Source organism: Argopecten irradians, chromosome 3 (genome assembly GCF_041381155.1).
Source record: "Argopecten irradians isolate NY chromosome 3, Ai_NY, whole genome shotgun sequence".
NCBI lineage: Eukaryota > Metazoa > Mollusca > Bivalvia > Pectinida > Pectinidae > Argopecten > Argopecten irradians.
Genome location: NC_091136.1, coordinates 46,499,576 through 46,517,887, shown reverse-complemented (window position 1 = coordinate 46,517,887; position 18,312 = coordinate 46,499,576).

Genomic DNA, 18,312 nt, shown 5'->3' with positions numbered 1-18,312 from the left:
GCCTTGGTAAGATACCTAAACTCAACTATTTTACCCCTTTCTGCCATGAAATTTATTGAATTGTCTTAATGTTACTTATACCTGGTATACGATTTTATATAGGACAATTTTCCTTTACTGAAATTCGGAAAAGCACTGATGTCTTCATTGTTCAGAATAATGCTAAAGTTTGAAAAGTATTTAATGATGTTTTTCAGCATGAATATAGCTGTTAATAGGACATTAATCAAACAAACAAACAAACAAACAAACATTGTTCAACATTTTCTATTTCATTGTAATACTTGGATCATCAAGGATACATTAAACACATTTGATGTTTTAACAACATTTTGACAGACAGCCCATACTGTATTAATTTTTTCCATCTTTCAACAAAATTAATAGATTTAATAAAAACTTCCAAAGCATTTACGCAAATAAAGGAACTATCCTGTACAGAAAAGATTTTTCACCTATTTCAATGGCAAAAATACCTTGTTAATCAACAAAAAAATAGACAATACTTTTTTAAACTTTCAAAAGGAAAACATATCTCTTTACTTGTGCCCTTCTTCTAAAAAGGAAACATCATGTTTATCATTAAGAATTCAAAAGATTGGATAAAAAACAGCTTAGCCTCTTTTTCACCCCATGTTAACATTTCAGCACAACCATGTATCTGTTGGTCATACTCATCTAGAAATGTATCTCATTGTAAAAAAGGTGACGACATTAATATACTTTTACCATGACAACTCTTTTACCATGAGTTGTATGATAAGATTACCCTCGGGTACGATGAACGTATTTATATTGAGGGTGATCTCCGACCTGTCGAATTCTATCAGGCTTTATTTTCAATTCACCTTTCTGAAAGAGGTGAGGAATTACATCGAATTTTATGATAATGGCCCCTATCTCTATGAGCACCTTCTCTCTGATGGGGATAGTTACGATGTCCCTTTAGATATAATCATCACATCATTGGCACTCAATTAACGATAATCCATTTGTTTGGCGGCACCAGAACTCCCATGCGCACATGTGCGTGAACCATTCCGATCACACAGGATCGTGACTGCCCCCGTAACGTTTGTAGGATTACTGTACAAATATAGGCGCGAACCAATCAAATAAATGACGAGCTGCGTGAGGACATGTACACTGTTATATGATCACCCGCCTCTACATTACCTACCATAAATATAGGTCTGCAGGGCTTACCCGTGGCAATTCACTACAGAGAGGCTGATCGGGTTCATCATACGTTTGTCTTGTATGATATCTATATTTACCACGGTGACTTTATAACCTCCTCAAAACCAAAGCGGTGTCATGTTTCAAATCGTGTATCATTATTTTACATCACATAAGTGTACATGTCATGTATCATATTGGTATGCGGTTTATATTTCATAAGATCTTCCTCGACTTTCATCATCAGTAAAGGAATTATTACATTTATTCTTAATGAGTGTAAGCACTGTAATACCGACATGAAATACCATATTATAACGGTAACGCACACATAAAGAAATTTTATAACGCGAGTTTTGAATTTAGTTTTTCACGTTTTACTTAAATGTTAAAGGTGGTCTGTACTCTGAAGACGGCAGCCGCCTACACCTGTGGATACGACAAAAATTAAGAAAACTAGCAATAACCATCATTTCATTGCTTAAGCCCTCCTGGTGTAGAATTGAAAATTCAGAGAAAATATGTTAACTTCATCAGTATCCCCGCCGTGCATTTTGTGTATCAGGAAAGTCCATTGGTATAGTAAAACAGATTGATTAAGCTTCATTCGTATGGATCTACAGCTTGATTTCCCCTTCAATCTTTATTTCACGTATCCAGAGAAATGCCACAAGAGGTGTTTCAACGAAGAGATAACACAAATATATGATGATGTGTGACTATAAGTTGGGTGATACAGATGTCACCGCTCTACACATGGCATTATCCTCATTAGTCTAACAATGATCTACATGTAACTACGTCACAGAGGAAACAACATTACAAACTACAGTCATGTGGATCGACAATCAATAACAATAGAAAAAAACAATATATCGATCACCAAGCACAGGATGCATACTTAGGGCGCATCGACGCACAACAAATTGGATATTACATCATATAACGATATTTCATGTCGGGGAGGGAGCGTACATTCTATCTGATATACAAGGTATCAAAAATATATGACGTCAGACAATTAATTAGTTACATAAAAGGAACAACCGAACAATATAATACTATATAGTACAGCAAAACATTATGTTAGTATTGTCCCTTAGGAACGCTCTTCGTTTTTTTGGTTGATAGTCTTGACGTTATTGCAGCAGTTCGCTGTTACGGCAAAGGCACATTAAATAGGAGTGTAAACAAACGTTATATTCTAACGGGACAAATCAAACAGCTGTTAGACAAACAGAGGGTATTCGTAACGTTAGGAGCAAAACTGTATATCAAGATCGTCAATAAATGCAGTCCAGAAATAGAAACAGAAAGTCAGCTATTGGTTTTGTTATATTTTTAATACATTATTTTATTATAGTTCCAATGGCATATTGATTTCGTTTATATAAACAACAAAGACAATAAAATACATGGACCCGTTATCTAGATCCAAACAGTTCTAATATGATTAGGTTGTAAGGAAGATTCCAACAGATATTATCTGAACCTCTTGATCACGATAGAAATTGATAAAGGTTCCGTTTGGTTTGACTACTTTTTACGTCATATTAACAGCCAGGGTCATTTAAGGACATGCCAGGTTTGATAGTGGGGTAAACCGGTGTGCCCAGAGAAAAAACACCGACCAGCTGTCAGTACCTTACAACGTCCCTACATGGAATTCGAACTCGTGACCATACTCATCAATTCAATGTAGATACAATCACACATTTTGCAGTAAATGAGAAATGGAAATTCAACTATATATGTGATTAAGCTAATTATGCTTGAACAACTGGACCCTGGTAGTTAAATAGCTAATATGACTGTCCTAAATATATTGTCTTTGTTTTAGTTTACATCAGAACAATGCAATGTTTCCAGAACAACAAAAGTTTTGGATTTCAAATTGGATCAAGAATATATAATTCTCTCATTAAATTACATATTATAAAGTTTTGCGAAATTCGCAATGCATTTTCTTCTATTTACCGACTATGTAATTACCACTAAAGGACATACCTCATCATAATATAGCAAATGCGTTTTTTAACTTTGGGTGGGTAATATAGGCTGGAAGATAAATGTGTAAAGTATTTTATGAAAGAAAAATTATCCGAACATAGAGGAGTGCTTAAACTCTTTTCGTTTCTCTCAATCATTCCGATATTACCACACTTTACCACTGGTTATCTGTATATATTCGTTTGACGTTCATGTATCTGAGGTGAAAATTTTAAAAAAATCGTTTCGTTTTTCATCAGAAATTTGGAAAAGAAATGAAACTGGCTAAATTGTAAATGTCTGTTATTCGTTTCGATGCGATTTTGATTCTTACATTGGTAAGGGAGATTACTCTCATTTACTCAATTAGAATGTGACGTCAAAGCATTTCTCTGGTTATGTGTGTCGGTAGAACGAATATACGTACCCAGCCTACTATATCTTTTGGCCGGGTACGAATTGGTCCCTATGTGTCGCACGTAGTGGAGCACTGCCTCCGAAAATTACTTGGGCATAGTTTTCTATACTTTTTTTATGTTTCCAATTATTGTATGCGTATACATGCATTTACATATTATTTTTGTCCAAAACAAACATACCTACCATTTTTTGATATCTACCGTACCGCTCACAAGACGTCAAATTCACAATTTGTGGACTTGCCGTATAAACTCCCTTCAGAAAGACCTTCATATGTATTATGTAAAAAAAAATAATGCCTCGATGAGAATTTGATATTTTATGTGGTTCAGTTTTATTGCCTAGTAGGTAAGCGATATCAAACAAGTACGATAGGTTTGCATTATCATTACTTTGCTCCATTAGCAGTAATAGGCACCAATTGTAGCTCTAAAGACGACACCATTTTCTGTCAAAAAGTCTTTTGAGCTACAATATTGCAGCTAGTGTGTCGGTTGAAGGCATTTGACTTTTATTACGTACATGATATATCTAAATGTGACGTGTGAAAGGGATCTAAACCGGAACTTGGAACTCAGAACATAAAGTCAACTTCATAGTACAGAAGGTTGGTAAACAAAAATATCTCAACTGATTTGGATGTCTAAATAAGTCTATAAAAAGTCCACTCGAAACTATGGAAACCTTTCGTTTACGTCACTTCGTTGAAAATGAAAGTGCTTGAAAATAAAGAACAAACTTTCAAGATGTGTCTTATAATCCATTGAATGCATTTCATCGTTATCGATATTATCAGAGTAAACCACCATATTTAAGATTTACCCTGTTTGTCAATCGTTCACCAAGAACATATCGTGTCTCTGGACGTTATCGTGAACACTGAAGGTCGGACTAGGTATTATTCTTAAATATAAATCTTGATGATTTCTTTTAATGTACCATTAGTGTCTTCTATTCCTATTTATAAATGTAACATGAGAAATGAGAAATGCCGCTACGATGATTAACTGCAGCTGTAACTCTTTGGTACTGTAAACCACTTTGTTTCGCGAGATACACATTTTCGTGTAATTTTGAGAGAGAGAGAGAGAGAGAGAGAGAGAGAGAGAGAGAGAGAGAGAGAGAGAGAGAGAGAGAGCGAGGGGGGAGAGGGAGAGAGAGGGAGAGAGAGAGAGAGAGCTTAAACACAAATTCAAATGTTAACTGTAAATAAATACACTAATGTCTGTAAAATCCCTTGATCTTGAATTTATATATTTTCAAATATGTAGACAATAACGAACTAATTGTATACGCAAATATAATGTGGTTTGCAGTAGGCATCAAGCTAATGTGATTTTGTGTTCACTTCACAACAATATAGCTCTAATTACCGCCTGAAAATCAATGTTGTTTTCTCACCATTTTTTGTTTTTAATGTCTCCATTATAGTGCAGAAATGCCAGATGTTTCTACCCAGATATTGATCCTCTTATCAGCTTATTAGCCAGATAGGTTTTAAAACTATATATAATATTAACTACAATCATTTCTCTTATGCAATATTTTCTGCCAAATCGTCTACATTATTTGTGTTGGATGTGGATTAATGAAGATATGATGTCCATTAGTTCCAATACCTTTTTTGAAACCAAAACCAGCTTTTGCCATAGAAAGATTAGGGATTATTCATGTGAAGTACACACATCCAACCAATTTTACCCAGGATATACAGCCTCTCACTGACCAAAACTATTGTTTGGACTATCAGTAACCGACGTAGTAACAAAGGGAAATTTAATAATTGTAGAAACTTTTGCGGCATCAAAAGGTATTAACTTTAATATGAAACATTATGAAAATGTTTGTTACTTTTCAAATACATTTTTTTTTTATCAAATATGTCAACCGAATATTTTCCTTAGAATTCCAGGTAAAGTATACGGCAAACTCCTCCATGACCACCTTCCTAAATAATCGATTCCCTTGTTTTACGCAATAGTGATATCAATTTTCTTTCAACCTAGGTTTCCTATAAATGATTTATCAATACAGGTACCTACTGGGATTCCTTAGCTTCCATTAAGACACTTTCTACGACAAACTTATTTCTAATGCGAGCAGGTAGAAGACCACTCGATCGTCGATACCCGGGATAAAGCTACACGCAATTACTTAATATAATAAAGTAAACTTTTAATTATAATTAACAGTATCGCTTTTCTTATTTCGAAGTCAGAAGTGCAATTTGAGGTTTGTATTGTATTTTCATTATTGTCCTATTGTCGCTGATCTTGCTTAAGGTTTGACTTAAGATATTTTTGTAATTATTAACCATGAAACAGAATATACCAGCATTTCCAGAGCACCGGCCATCTCCTTCTTATCTAGACAAAATTGCTACATTGCAGGCATTTAAACGGTTAAGTCGTTCTCTCGAGTATGTGTTTAGGTAAAAGTGTTAAAATTGACAAAGCTGGTGTGCTTCTCTGCGTTGTGTTTGTTTTAATATCATCCGTTTCCTCGTAAAAAGTGTTTACTGGTAATGTTTGTTTCGATTAATTATCCATATATATACAGGTCAATGACCACACCGCTTATGATCAGTAGCAATATAATTATCAGACCTTTTGTGGATGTTTACTCCTACTTAACATTCACGTATGGTCTCGACTTGTCTGTAATTGCATTGTCCGTTTTAGCTTTACGTCAACCACAAGACAATTAAAGACATTAATGGATAGAATTGGCTCGTGTTTTTAAGATATATAGTATTCAAATCCTCGATGAGATGTACGTGTGACTAAACGTATTCATTATAGAACGATTTACTTTCTGTCGTTCTAAGAAAATGCTGCACTGGGAGTTAGAGCCTCTGGCAAGTTAAACTTTAAATTAGAGTTATGCCCCTTAGCTCACGTGGGAATATTCTGAAACATAAAAACTAGGTTTTCGGAACAATCAGCTTTTACTTTTTTTTAAAGAACTTAGTTTATCATCTTATTCCTTTCAAAAGCAAAATGCTTTCTGGAATGATTATCAAGTACATTGTTTTATAAGGTGATAATGCTAAATAGAAATGAATGGAAAAGTGTGTGCATCTAGTCGATATAACATATAGAAAAGATTTTAAAACGTACAATGAATTAATTTCTTTTCATACAGCTTATTTTTCATCTCAAAAAGAATACTTTTCATTTGTCATTTTGAGATTACGACTCTTCGTTAAATGTCATTGATTGGCGATACATCGAGTTCTTCCTGAATATAGGAACAATATCAATTTAATGTACTATAATACTGTTTCAAACGTCATATTTAATAATAAGATAAATATTTCTGAATCCTGCATTTTTAAAATTGTAGAAACCTCAATGCGTAGGTAAACATTGCATGTTCACACATACTTACCATTTCGTTACAATAATGTGAACTTTCCGCAAAGTAATAATAGCAATGTTGGTTGATTAGGTGATTGAATGAATCAATATTCTATTGACAGTCAAGGTATGGACGGCCTCTGTATGCGGTGCGTGTGTGTTTTGGGAGACTACAGTACGTTTGTGCTGTGACTCTATGTAATAGTGGAACAAGTCGTGTCCAGTTTATAGTACTACAATACAGCATCAGGCTGTCAGAGCCACAGAACAAGTAAGCCTTACCTGGTCACATTATACTGACAACTGGTCAATCAGTCGTTCCACTCCCTGTATGTTGAGCGCTTAGCAGAAGCAGAAATTTATTTTTATAAGGGCGCAGCCCTTCGTCGAAGTGTGAAGCACTTCTAAGGTAACAGATACACGAAAATACAAGAAAAAAACACAATCTTCAAAAAACAATCCTACACACTAACAGCTTCAGTTTGCGGCCCGCCATTTTTTCATACTTATGAGGAGGTTGTGCGTTGCTCCGGTACTGCTCTCCCCAGTAATATATATTTAACTAATGCAAATGCATAACAGGAGTAAATAATTTTTTCTATTATTTTTTTAAATAATGATAATAACATTTTGAAAATTTAAAGCTATGGAATGCAGTCAAAATATCCAACAAGGCGAAGATGAGCACAAGAAATCATGAAGTCACATAATGTCAACAAATGGCCCGAAATCATAGGATTCGCAAACGCGGCACTCCAGGGCCGTTTTCATTTATTCGGAACAACCGGTTCGACCGTTGGTTAAAGTAATTATTTCAAGTATAAATCCTGACGGACCTAAAGTTTTTGATACAGGGCTGTGAGGGCTTTGTCAAGGCTCGTCTGAAAACAATATAAAGTCACAAGGTCCGTTAATTAAGAAACGAACAACTAGGTCCGACCAGTCAAACCGTATAATTATTTCTTTTAGTTTATGCTAGACAATTATTACATCATATACTTCTATAGTTTAAAGTGCGTCCTTTTATTTATAAATTATGTCTTCTACATGAAATAGAAAATAAAATAAACAAGTAGAGCTTCGCTCTTCCAATGCCGTGCATCATTCATATTAAAACATCTGGCTGCGCGCTTTAAGGCCTTGCCTTCAGTCATAATATGATTTTAGGCAAAGGCTATCTGAGAGCGCAGCAGTTAATCCATTCTTTCCTTTGTTGTTTTTTAACTGTGTAACTCAATAGAAATATGCCAGGTAAATAAAGGATTTTTAACGGCAAAAGACTAATCTCCCCTGACCCATCAGTCTTCAGTCGATGGTGACATGTGTTTTGTTTTTATTGCTTATTGTGTGCGCTGAATAACTGAACTGCTAGACAACATTTATAGATGTATTAATCATTAGAATCATAGCTTTGCTGAATTACTGGCATTGAGTTTATAAAAAGAAAATAATATCGAAAACATGATTCTTAGATACTTTCCCTTTCTGCAAAAATATGTGACTGCGGCTACAGATCATATCTCAACGTCATTCTCCGTTGCCAAGCGGAAAATTCCGATGCAACTGCTCACGTAAAACGGGTTTTAAGCTAGATTTAGAACAAAATGTAATTGTTAAATTCAAGTAAGAATAAATTGGAAGGTTTATCTTTCACTAATGTTTTTATTTTGAATTTTTCCAAGCGTTACTTGTTTGTAATCACGCGAGAGTGTGAATTTGTAATCACGCGAGAGTTAGACTGGTTCCCTTCCCTTAGTTCTATACTCTCCGCCAGGCTGCGCTCCGCTCACTAGGGACCGGAAGCGGGTAACCATGATGATTTTTCTGATTGGTCAATCTACATATCCGGTTCGCTGGCATCACTTTTTTTAGACGTGGGAAACCCCTTTACGCACGAAGCAACGGATCGTAACGTAAAGAATAAATGATTTATTTAAACGATATATAAACAAAAGTAAATTAGGTTTTCAGTTTTGAAATCATTTCGTGCTAACAGAGTTTAGGGTGCTCATAGGAACGACGTTAATGACGTTATTTCTCTTAACGGAAGTAGCCGTCTCCATGATGACATATCATGCGCAGAAATGATGCGCACTCTGGAGTAGGAATTCTCACTCAAGATGGCTACTCGCTACCGGTCCTCAGTGAAGCGTACGCAAGGGAGGTAACTGAGGCGGGAACCAGTCTACGCGAGAATGTGACTTTGATACTGTCTTGCGCGATGCTGGATCTTGTGTTGACTTCCGGTTTCCCAACTTTACATTTAAGCACTGATGTCACTATGTCATAATTTGTTTGCGAACTGTGTGAATCCGCTACGTGTTAAAACCCACTTTTTTATAACCCGATAAAATTAAAAAATAGTGACATCAATACTTATAATTAATTTTATACTCTATTTGATAAAATGAAGTATGTTTAAATGTAATATTATAGTGGTTTTTCAAGGGATTTATTATTCCGAATCAATACGCCACGTCAATGTCTCTATTGTGACGTCACGATAATGTCGGGGTTACGCGCCATTTTCGGAAATTTTTTTCATAGTGGTATGCAAAAAACAAAAATTGGGCCAATCAGAAACAGATTTGGTATGAAAACAACGAACAATTAATTATATATGGATACTGTCTTGCGCGATGCTGGATGTTGTGTTGACTTCCTGTTTCCGGTTTTTGAGAAAGTTTTCCAACTTAACATATATTGAATGATTTTCATAGAATAACGTTACCGAGACCATTCGCTTAACGAACGGGCTTCGGCTCGTTCGCTGCGCTCTCTATTAAGCTCTGTTCCGGTGCATGTACGTAAGCAAAAGTAATTATTGAGACCAATGACTTGCATGCATGGATGGCTAAAACATTTTCGTACTTCCGGTTTAACCTGTTCCGGTGCAATCGGATCACCTCGTCATTTTCTCCGAAACTAGACTCGGACCTAAGTAGTAACCATTTTGAACTACTTTCGGAAAAAATGGCGGCGCCCATGGTAGCACGCTTCAACGTAATCAGTTGGCTATAAGAGGTATTTATTCCTCGACTGCATATATATCTACTGTACATGAGTTATAGATGATGGTATCTTTGATTTTGTATATAGATTACAACCAGAAATTTGATTAATTGCCTCATTTTTGATAATGACTCAGTCGCTCTCTTTTGGGCGGTGTACGGTCAAACAGCAGGCCTTGATTCAAAAGGTCCCAGTGAAAACAGTTCCGTTATTTAGAGTCATCAATGTAAAAATTAAAATTCAAGAAACATTTTACGACTTTGTTGTTTATTCATTTTTCAACCGTTTACGTTCAATATTTCAAACTTATACTATCTAAAAGTATATATCTAAATGTCTAGAATTGAATTTTATCTAGCGGTAGTATGATAATTTAGCATATTGGAGGGGATCCTGTGAACAAATTAATCAAATTTTTGCACAGTCTCTTTAAAAAATCTACCCTAGGAGTAATGGTAGAGAAAATATGCTATAAAAAGGGTTTTTTTCATTACGTATCCCTACTTTGAATATAGTGTCCGATAGTTGTAATGTCTTCAAATTTCTTGTGGTAACGAAGATGAGTTATTGTAAAATAAGAAAAAAAAAGTTAAATCATAAATGCAATTGATCTTGTGAACCATCAATTGCAACATATATAGATAACCTTTTTGATTTAAGGAGGGGCCGGTATGTTTGGTTTTTTTTTTTTTTTTTTTTTTTTTTTTACACACAAGTCCGTTCTGCCACGCGTCCCGCTCTTGAAAGTTACTGTACGTCGCTATATTGTACAATTTAACGACTAACGACTTTTATTTTCGTCTCATTCCCCCTTTCTTTGATTTATTTAAATGATGAAAATTGTTCCATAATATTACTTTCTCGGAAAATGTTAAACGTGATTGCAATGTACATGTATATACTCTTTAACATCATAAACGTTTACGTATTTCAAGATTATGATCATTTTCGCAATTTTTAAAATTCGCTACATTTCGTTTTTCAATAGCATTTTCCGTGTCAGGCTCTTATATCTTAGCAAGTTAACTACAAAGTATTTTGTCTTATTTTGAGTACCGTGTTCGCATAAATTCCAGATACATTATCTGTTCTGGGACTATCGGACCTTCGGACTAACGGGCCTTAGGACTAACTGGCCTTCGGACTATTGGGCCGTAGGGATATGAGAGACGGGTATATTTCTAGATTTAATATGACTTAGCCACACAAAGCTAAAACCAAACACGAAGTGGTAATCAATTAGCGTCTTTATGGTACATTAATGCTAGGAATGGGGTACATGTGGCTACTTCAAACAGCGATATCGGACTCAAAATGTGTTTTTAATGGACATCACCAATTTTGTTAAAAGTGAATGTCTTGTAACATGTAATTGTTTTATCTTTACGTATTATTAAAATGATGATTAAGGATATCATTCAAAAGGTTTTGAATATTCTATGAACTTCTTTAAAACCATGATTACAAACTAATGAAATTAGCGGTATATTAATATAGCTGCAGTATTAGTAAATTTGTTTGTACATGTATGATTATAATGGCTGATAAGTAAAATCAGAAGAGGAGTTTGTAATAATTACGATAATGTTTCCTTGATTGTATATATGTTCACGTGTATATATATATATATACATTGTATTTATATCTCATTTTCTGTATCTCTTATTCGAGGAATAAAAGTTTTAACTATGGAGAATTAAATTTTTAATGATATATTAATTGAACTGATAATGCCACGCGACCGGAATCACGGATGAAGCATGTAAACAAATTAGATTATTGTCTATATCGTTTTCATATGAAAAAATGTATCTTATCTGGTCTTCAAGTTGGAACAGTCACCACACAAATAAATGGATATTTGGGTACAAATGTGTTTTAAGATGCTCCATCGCCGACAGAGAATAAACGATACTCATCATTTGAAAAAAATAGTGTTTACTCATGTAAATGTAAGTCTTACTAACACAAAAATATTTAAAATAGTATATTTTACTAAATGCTGCATGCGTGATCAGTACTTTATTCCATATAGGACATAGTGCTATGGACTTTTTTGGAAAGCAATTAATTATTTTTGACATTTTTTATTTTGAAGTAAAATTAGAAGCTCAAACTTTTCAATGACGGTAATGGTGTAAAGTATGTAACTTTTGAAACTGAAAAAAACTTGATTCGTCCGCTCCTGTTTTTTATACTATAGAAAAAAATACCATTGGTCGGCGGTTTTAATGGTATAAATAACGCACGAACTGAGGTACAATTTATGAACATTCTTCAAAGAAGTATAATGTATTAAGTCATATATTCCATTCATAAAAGGTTACCGTTGGATAAATTTTCTAAAACATTTCATAGTTTCTTGTTCGAGCATTCATGTTCATTCCAATAAATATATCTCATACGTCTTGTAAAACACAAATTTAGATAGTATAAATCAGGGAGTTTGTTTTAAGTTCTTCTTTGTGGTACATATAGAGATTTGAAGCAGACAAAAATAACGCTGTATGTTTCACAAGGGAGGTAACCCTCTATGATATAGTCCTACAGGTAGTGGTAATTTGGTCATTGTCCGGCGGATCACAAAATACATCATTTTCATGTGTATTCATACAGTTAGGTCCGAGCCTATGTTCGAAGAAGTGGGCGAGGTGTTCCGGTTGGTTCCGGTGGTGCGTTGCTTCGGTATTGCTCTCCCCAGTAAATATATATTTAACTCATGTAAATGCACAACAGGCGTAATAAACTTTATTATTATTATTTAAATAATAATGGTCTAATAACACTTTGAAAATTAAAAGCTATGGAATGCAGTCAAAATATCCACCAAGCGAAGATGAGCACAAGGAATCATGACGTCACATCACGTCAACAAATGGCGCGAAATCATAGAATTCGCATACGCGGCACTTCAGGCATTGCATGGACACAGATAAATCTGAATCTTTGTGTTCATTTCTTTGAGTTTATACTAGACAATTATTATATCATATACTTGTATAGTTTAAAGTACGTCCTTTTGTTTTCTATGTGATGTCTTCTACATGAAATAGAACATAAAATAAACAAGTAGAGCTTCGTTCTTCCCATGCCGTGCATTATTCATAGTAGACTACGATGTGTCTATGCCATGCAGGGGACAGAACCCAGAACCTTCCTCGAAAGGACGCTCACTCAACTCATAGCCAAAAGGGAAGCGTTGTCAAGGGAGATGTTAGGAAAAAGAAAATTAGTTATGGAGAATAGCCGTAATGTCTGAAACTTTTATCGTGAATTCTACGTTGTTTTCGTTTTAATTGTAATTAATGAAAGTTTATTGATATGTGACTTTCACACAATGGGAATTACACTGATATATTATTGCTACGCCGCTTCAGGCGTAGCAGTTAGAATCGTATGCAAGTTACGCCATCTTACAGTGTAGCCATGTAGCAAGAACGCTTGAATCAGACGGATGTTCGGTGTGTTACAAGCATTGCTGTTGAAGTAATATTTAAACGAATTACGGAAACAGACCTGAATGTGTCCGGAAAATGGGCGCCATCTTCCTGATAAATCATGCAGGGTGTGCATCTATCGAGATTTTAGTAGAGAACAAGCATTCATGGTATATCTTTTCTGAAAAAACGAATTGGTGTTATAGTTTGGTGGATATTCCAGCAAGTTATCAGTCATTTAATAATTTCGAATAATTTCTCATTATAAATATAATGTGGCATTAAATAATTTAGTTTCATAAGCAATTCACGCCATCTTGCAGGATAGTCGTGTAGCAAGAACGCTTGAACAAGCATCGTTTTTTCTTTGAAGTAATATTAAAACGAATTACGGAAACAAATTTGAATCTGTCCTGATTCGGACGCCATCTTTCTGATAAAGCATGGTCGCACATCGCTTGCATCCGTTCATATTTTAGTGGAGAACAAGCATTCGTGGTAAAAGTATTCTGGCATTTTAAATGAAATCTTGTTCCATTTACAGATGAAACAAACATATCTGTAGTACTATACCATGTTCGAGACATTACTTTTATAATTCTTATTTAATTTAGATCACTATAAGATAACACTAATAATCAGACAATGCGTAGATGCTGATTAAAGAAACACGAAACTATAGGTATTTAGCACGCTGATAAGTCAAAGACCCACTATAGACTAATGTATAGTGTATAGTGGGTCTTTGACTTATCAGCGAGCTAAATACCTTAAATTGCTTACAATATCGTCATATGATTGTTTGATTTCCATATTCTGTCCAATTAAAGGGTTAAGCTTCAGCGTAGCCCACTTAACTTTTTGGGAAGCTAATATTTGTTGTAATTATGATTCGTGTGACACATACACAATTGTTTTAATAGTCATACGAATTGGCTGGTGTGTCCAACTAGTCAATATTATGTTAGAGTGTTATGCATTTCGATGTTTTTGCATTCATGGCATTAGCGGCACACAAGTCATTTTCGAGATTTTTGGCTAAGCCATAGCATAAGACCCGCTGTACGCTATATGTCTTCGGAATGTTTGAAAATTTATCCAGTTTAATCTGTTAGACCAAAAACTGTCAGTAGGGTTTATCAACCTACCTCGGGCATGACAAACGAGTGAACAATTTCAGAAGACCGAATCACGACTTAGCGGCGTTTGTCGTGATCCCATCAAACCATTCGAGCGGAAGGATTTGTTTACAGTGGCACAGTGTTATCCGTTCTTTCAGGGATTCTTCCGCGCTGGTAGCTGGATCATAGGGCTTAGAGCCCATGGCGTACTGTGCAGTCGATCTAAAGTATCCATAACCAATGCTTTATTACTCACATTGTCCTATTACATAGCTGCATTTTACTGTGAATGTAAAAGTAAAGGCGGATTAATCTGATATATAGAAGAAGCAAACAGGCGTCCCAAGGTGACTAATCCGCGCTAGGGGCTAGTACTTATAGACGCAATGGTCGCCGTCATAGTTGTCAACACCCAGCTCCCTGACCATACAACAATGGAATCCAACTCTCTTTTATTTACTACTTGTAAGGCTTTGTTATGTTCCCCAACAGACTCAGATATCGGAATCCATAAGCCATATTTATTTATTATTCAAAATGTAAATATCAGACATAAACATGAAGTTAACTTTCCCCCGAACATAATTTGTCTATTTCAATCTGCGCGAATATCTTTGATATAGATTTGTAAATGCATGTTTCATCCTCTAGGAATCCCTACCTATTAGTTGCGAGATTGTCGCAAATCCAAGTTCCGCTTTATGCCAAAATTGGTATGCTTATTCGATACTGATCGATAAAATACACTTAAAACTATATAAACTAAATAAACTTATAAAACTGGTTTTGATAATTAAAAACGTTTTTTTTTAAGATTACACCCATCGTAATAAATACTGTACTTTCCTTTATTTCATTCATAAACAACCAAGAATGATATAAGAAAAACACTGTCCGAATTCAAAGTACAAAATATTGATAAAGCATTATCAAGAACAAAGAATTATATTAACAATTAATTCCTTTAACGGTAATGGTATTATGAGCTGCTTCTTATCAATGAATTTTACATTACCTGGGCATGGAGAAGTATAGGAAGTGATTTTGAAAACGCATATAATGATTGTTCAATTCCTATGAGATTTTAAGAAACGAGTGTAAGACAAATGATTTTTGCAAGCCTTGGCGGGATGATATTAAATCTTCGAGACGATAACTAGCACAACCTACATTCATAGAATTTCACGTCAAAATGTATTGCGAAAATCCAGCGAGGGTCGTTATTTTGTCACACTATCATCGAAATCCTGATGTCGCGCCATCTTTCCTGATGATTAAGCCCAGAAACCTATTGTCATTGGTGGTACAAGCATATGTGTGTACATAAAGGTATGTAAACTATAATATCATAATCGTGTATGTAAAATAGAATATCCTTATCGTGTATGTAAACTAGAATATCCTTATCGTGTATGTAAACTATAATATTCTTATCGTGTATGTAAATTGGAATTTCCTTATCGTGTATGTAAACTAGAATATCCTTATCGTGTATGTAAACTATAATATTCTTATCGTGTATGTAAATTAGAATATCCTTATCGTGTATGTAAATTGGAATTTCCTCATCATGTTTGTGTATTAGAATATACTTATAATGTATGTGAATTAGAATATCCTTATCGGGTATGTAAATTAGAACATCCTTAACGTGTATGTAATTTAGAATATCCTTATCGGGTATCTAAATTAGAATATTCTTATCGTGTATGTTAATTGGAATATCCTTATCGTGTATGTAAATAAGAATATCATTCTCGTGTATGTAAAAAAGAAGATTCTTATCGTGTATGTAAATTAGAATATTCTTATCATGTATGTAAATTAGAATATCCTTATCGTTTATGTAAATTAGAATAACCTTATCATGTATGTAAATTAGAATATCCTTACCGTTTATGTAAAATAGAATATCATTATCGTGCACGTAAATTAGAATATCCTTATCGTGTATGTAAATTAGAATATCCTTATTGTTTATGTAAATTAGAATTTCTTTATAGGGTATATAAATTAGAATATTCTTATCGTGTATGCAAATAAGAATATCCTTATCTTGTATGCATATTAGAATATACTTATAATGTATGTAAATTAGAAAATCCTTATCGGGTATGTTAATTAGAATATCATTATCGTGTATGTAAATTAGAACATCGGGGGTGTAAATTAGAATATCATTACCGTGTATTTAAATTAGAATATCCTTATCGTGTATGTTCATAAGAATATGATTATCGTGTATGTAAATTAGAACATCGGGGGTGTAAATTAGAATATCCTTATCGTGTATGTTCATTAGAATATCATTACCGTGTATTTAAATTAGAATATCCTTATCGTGTATGCTTTGAATAACCAGTACCTTAAGTCAATCAACTAACAAACCATCTATCCTTATGTGATGTCACCCACAGTATGTCAAAGTGGAACACTTCAAAGAGTTGTTGAAATTATCATAAATATATATATTACTTTTTGATAATTTTTTAGGGCGAATCCTAAGTCATTCTGTCTAAGAATGACATTTCCACAAACTTATGTGCATGCGACAAGTTTATAACAACAAACATATACCTACTTTTCTCTATTAAAATCTTAATAATCCTGAATGATTATGAGAAAGCAAATTTACATTGTTTACTCCCCTTACGTTTTCTTTAGCAATCTAAAGGAAGTTGGCATTTAATATCCATCAGTAGGTGTTTCTGACCATTGCCGTTCATCATACCATGTAATAACTAGTTTATAGTGAGGTAACCAGAGACATCCATGGAGTTTGTTGTTCCGCGACATCTCTGCTTACGTATATAAATCTATTTTCTCAACCTTCCATCCCTGAAATCCATTAAAGTGCCCCTTTTGTCAGCCAGTATATCATTGAAGGAGTCGGGTTTCCTGCGGGTGAGACCCCGCCACATCTACGTACGTTAGAGTTACCCATTTCACGACATCTGATAATTATGTCAATGTACAAGACGGTGTGTGCGTGATGGCTCACACGAGAAGCGACGGCTTTGACAGCAGGTTCAAATCACATTGAAGACATGGAAATATAAAGCTACAGTTCCGACCGTCGGCATGCCTCTAGACAGTTAGCTAGACGCATTAGGGTGGGATATTGTTATTCTATCAAAATACTATGTATTGTTTGTTAGTTTGGTTAAAAGATATTGCTTACTGACATAATACAGGATCATTATGTAACTTTCCGTAAAACTTTAAATGGAAAGCCCACCATAATATATTTAGTATATTAAAAGCTGTTGTTCAGATTGACTTATATCAACTGCTACAATATTTAACAGGCATTATTTATAATTAATGTCTCTCAAATATTTTTGCGAAAAAAACGCAAATTAAGGAAATAACCAGTTTTAATGTTTACCTTAAGTAACATTTACCAATTTATAATAATACCAAATATCAATACATGACATCTAACCAAGGTAATGCAGAATATAGAAGTTGATTTATCGATCACAGAAGATTCAATCAATATAAAGTTTAACATGTGAATGTTCACTTATCAGTTCAAGACCATGGTAATATTTTAGATGAATATTCACTTAGCAGGTAAAAACTTGTGTAAGGAGTTCCCATAATAGAAGAAAAAAATGTACTTATAAATAAAATAGAATTCGGTGTCATTTTCTCAAGTACAGACTTTTTGGTTAATTTGGTCCCTTTTCATTATCTTAAACCATGCTTGCCCTTCTCCGAAAGGTCACCCTCACCTTTTTCCATTTTAGGGACATTTTGATACATACACACGGCATTACCACATGCGTTTTT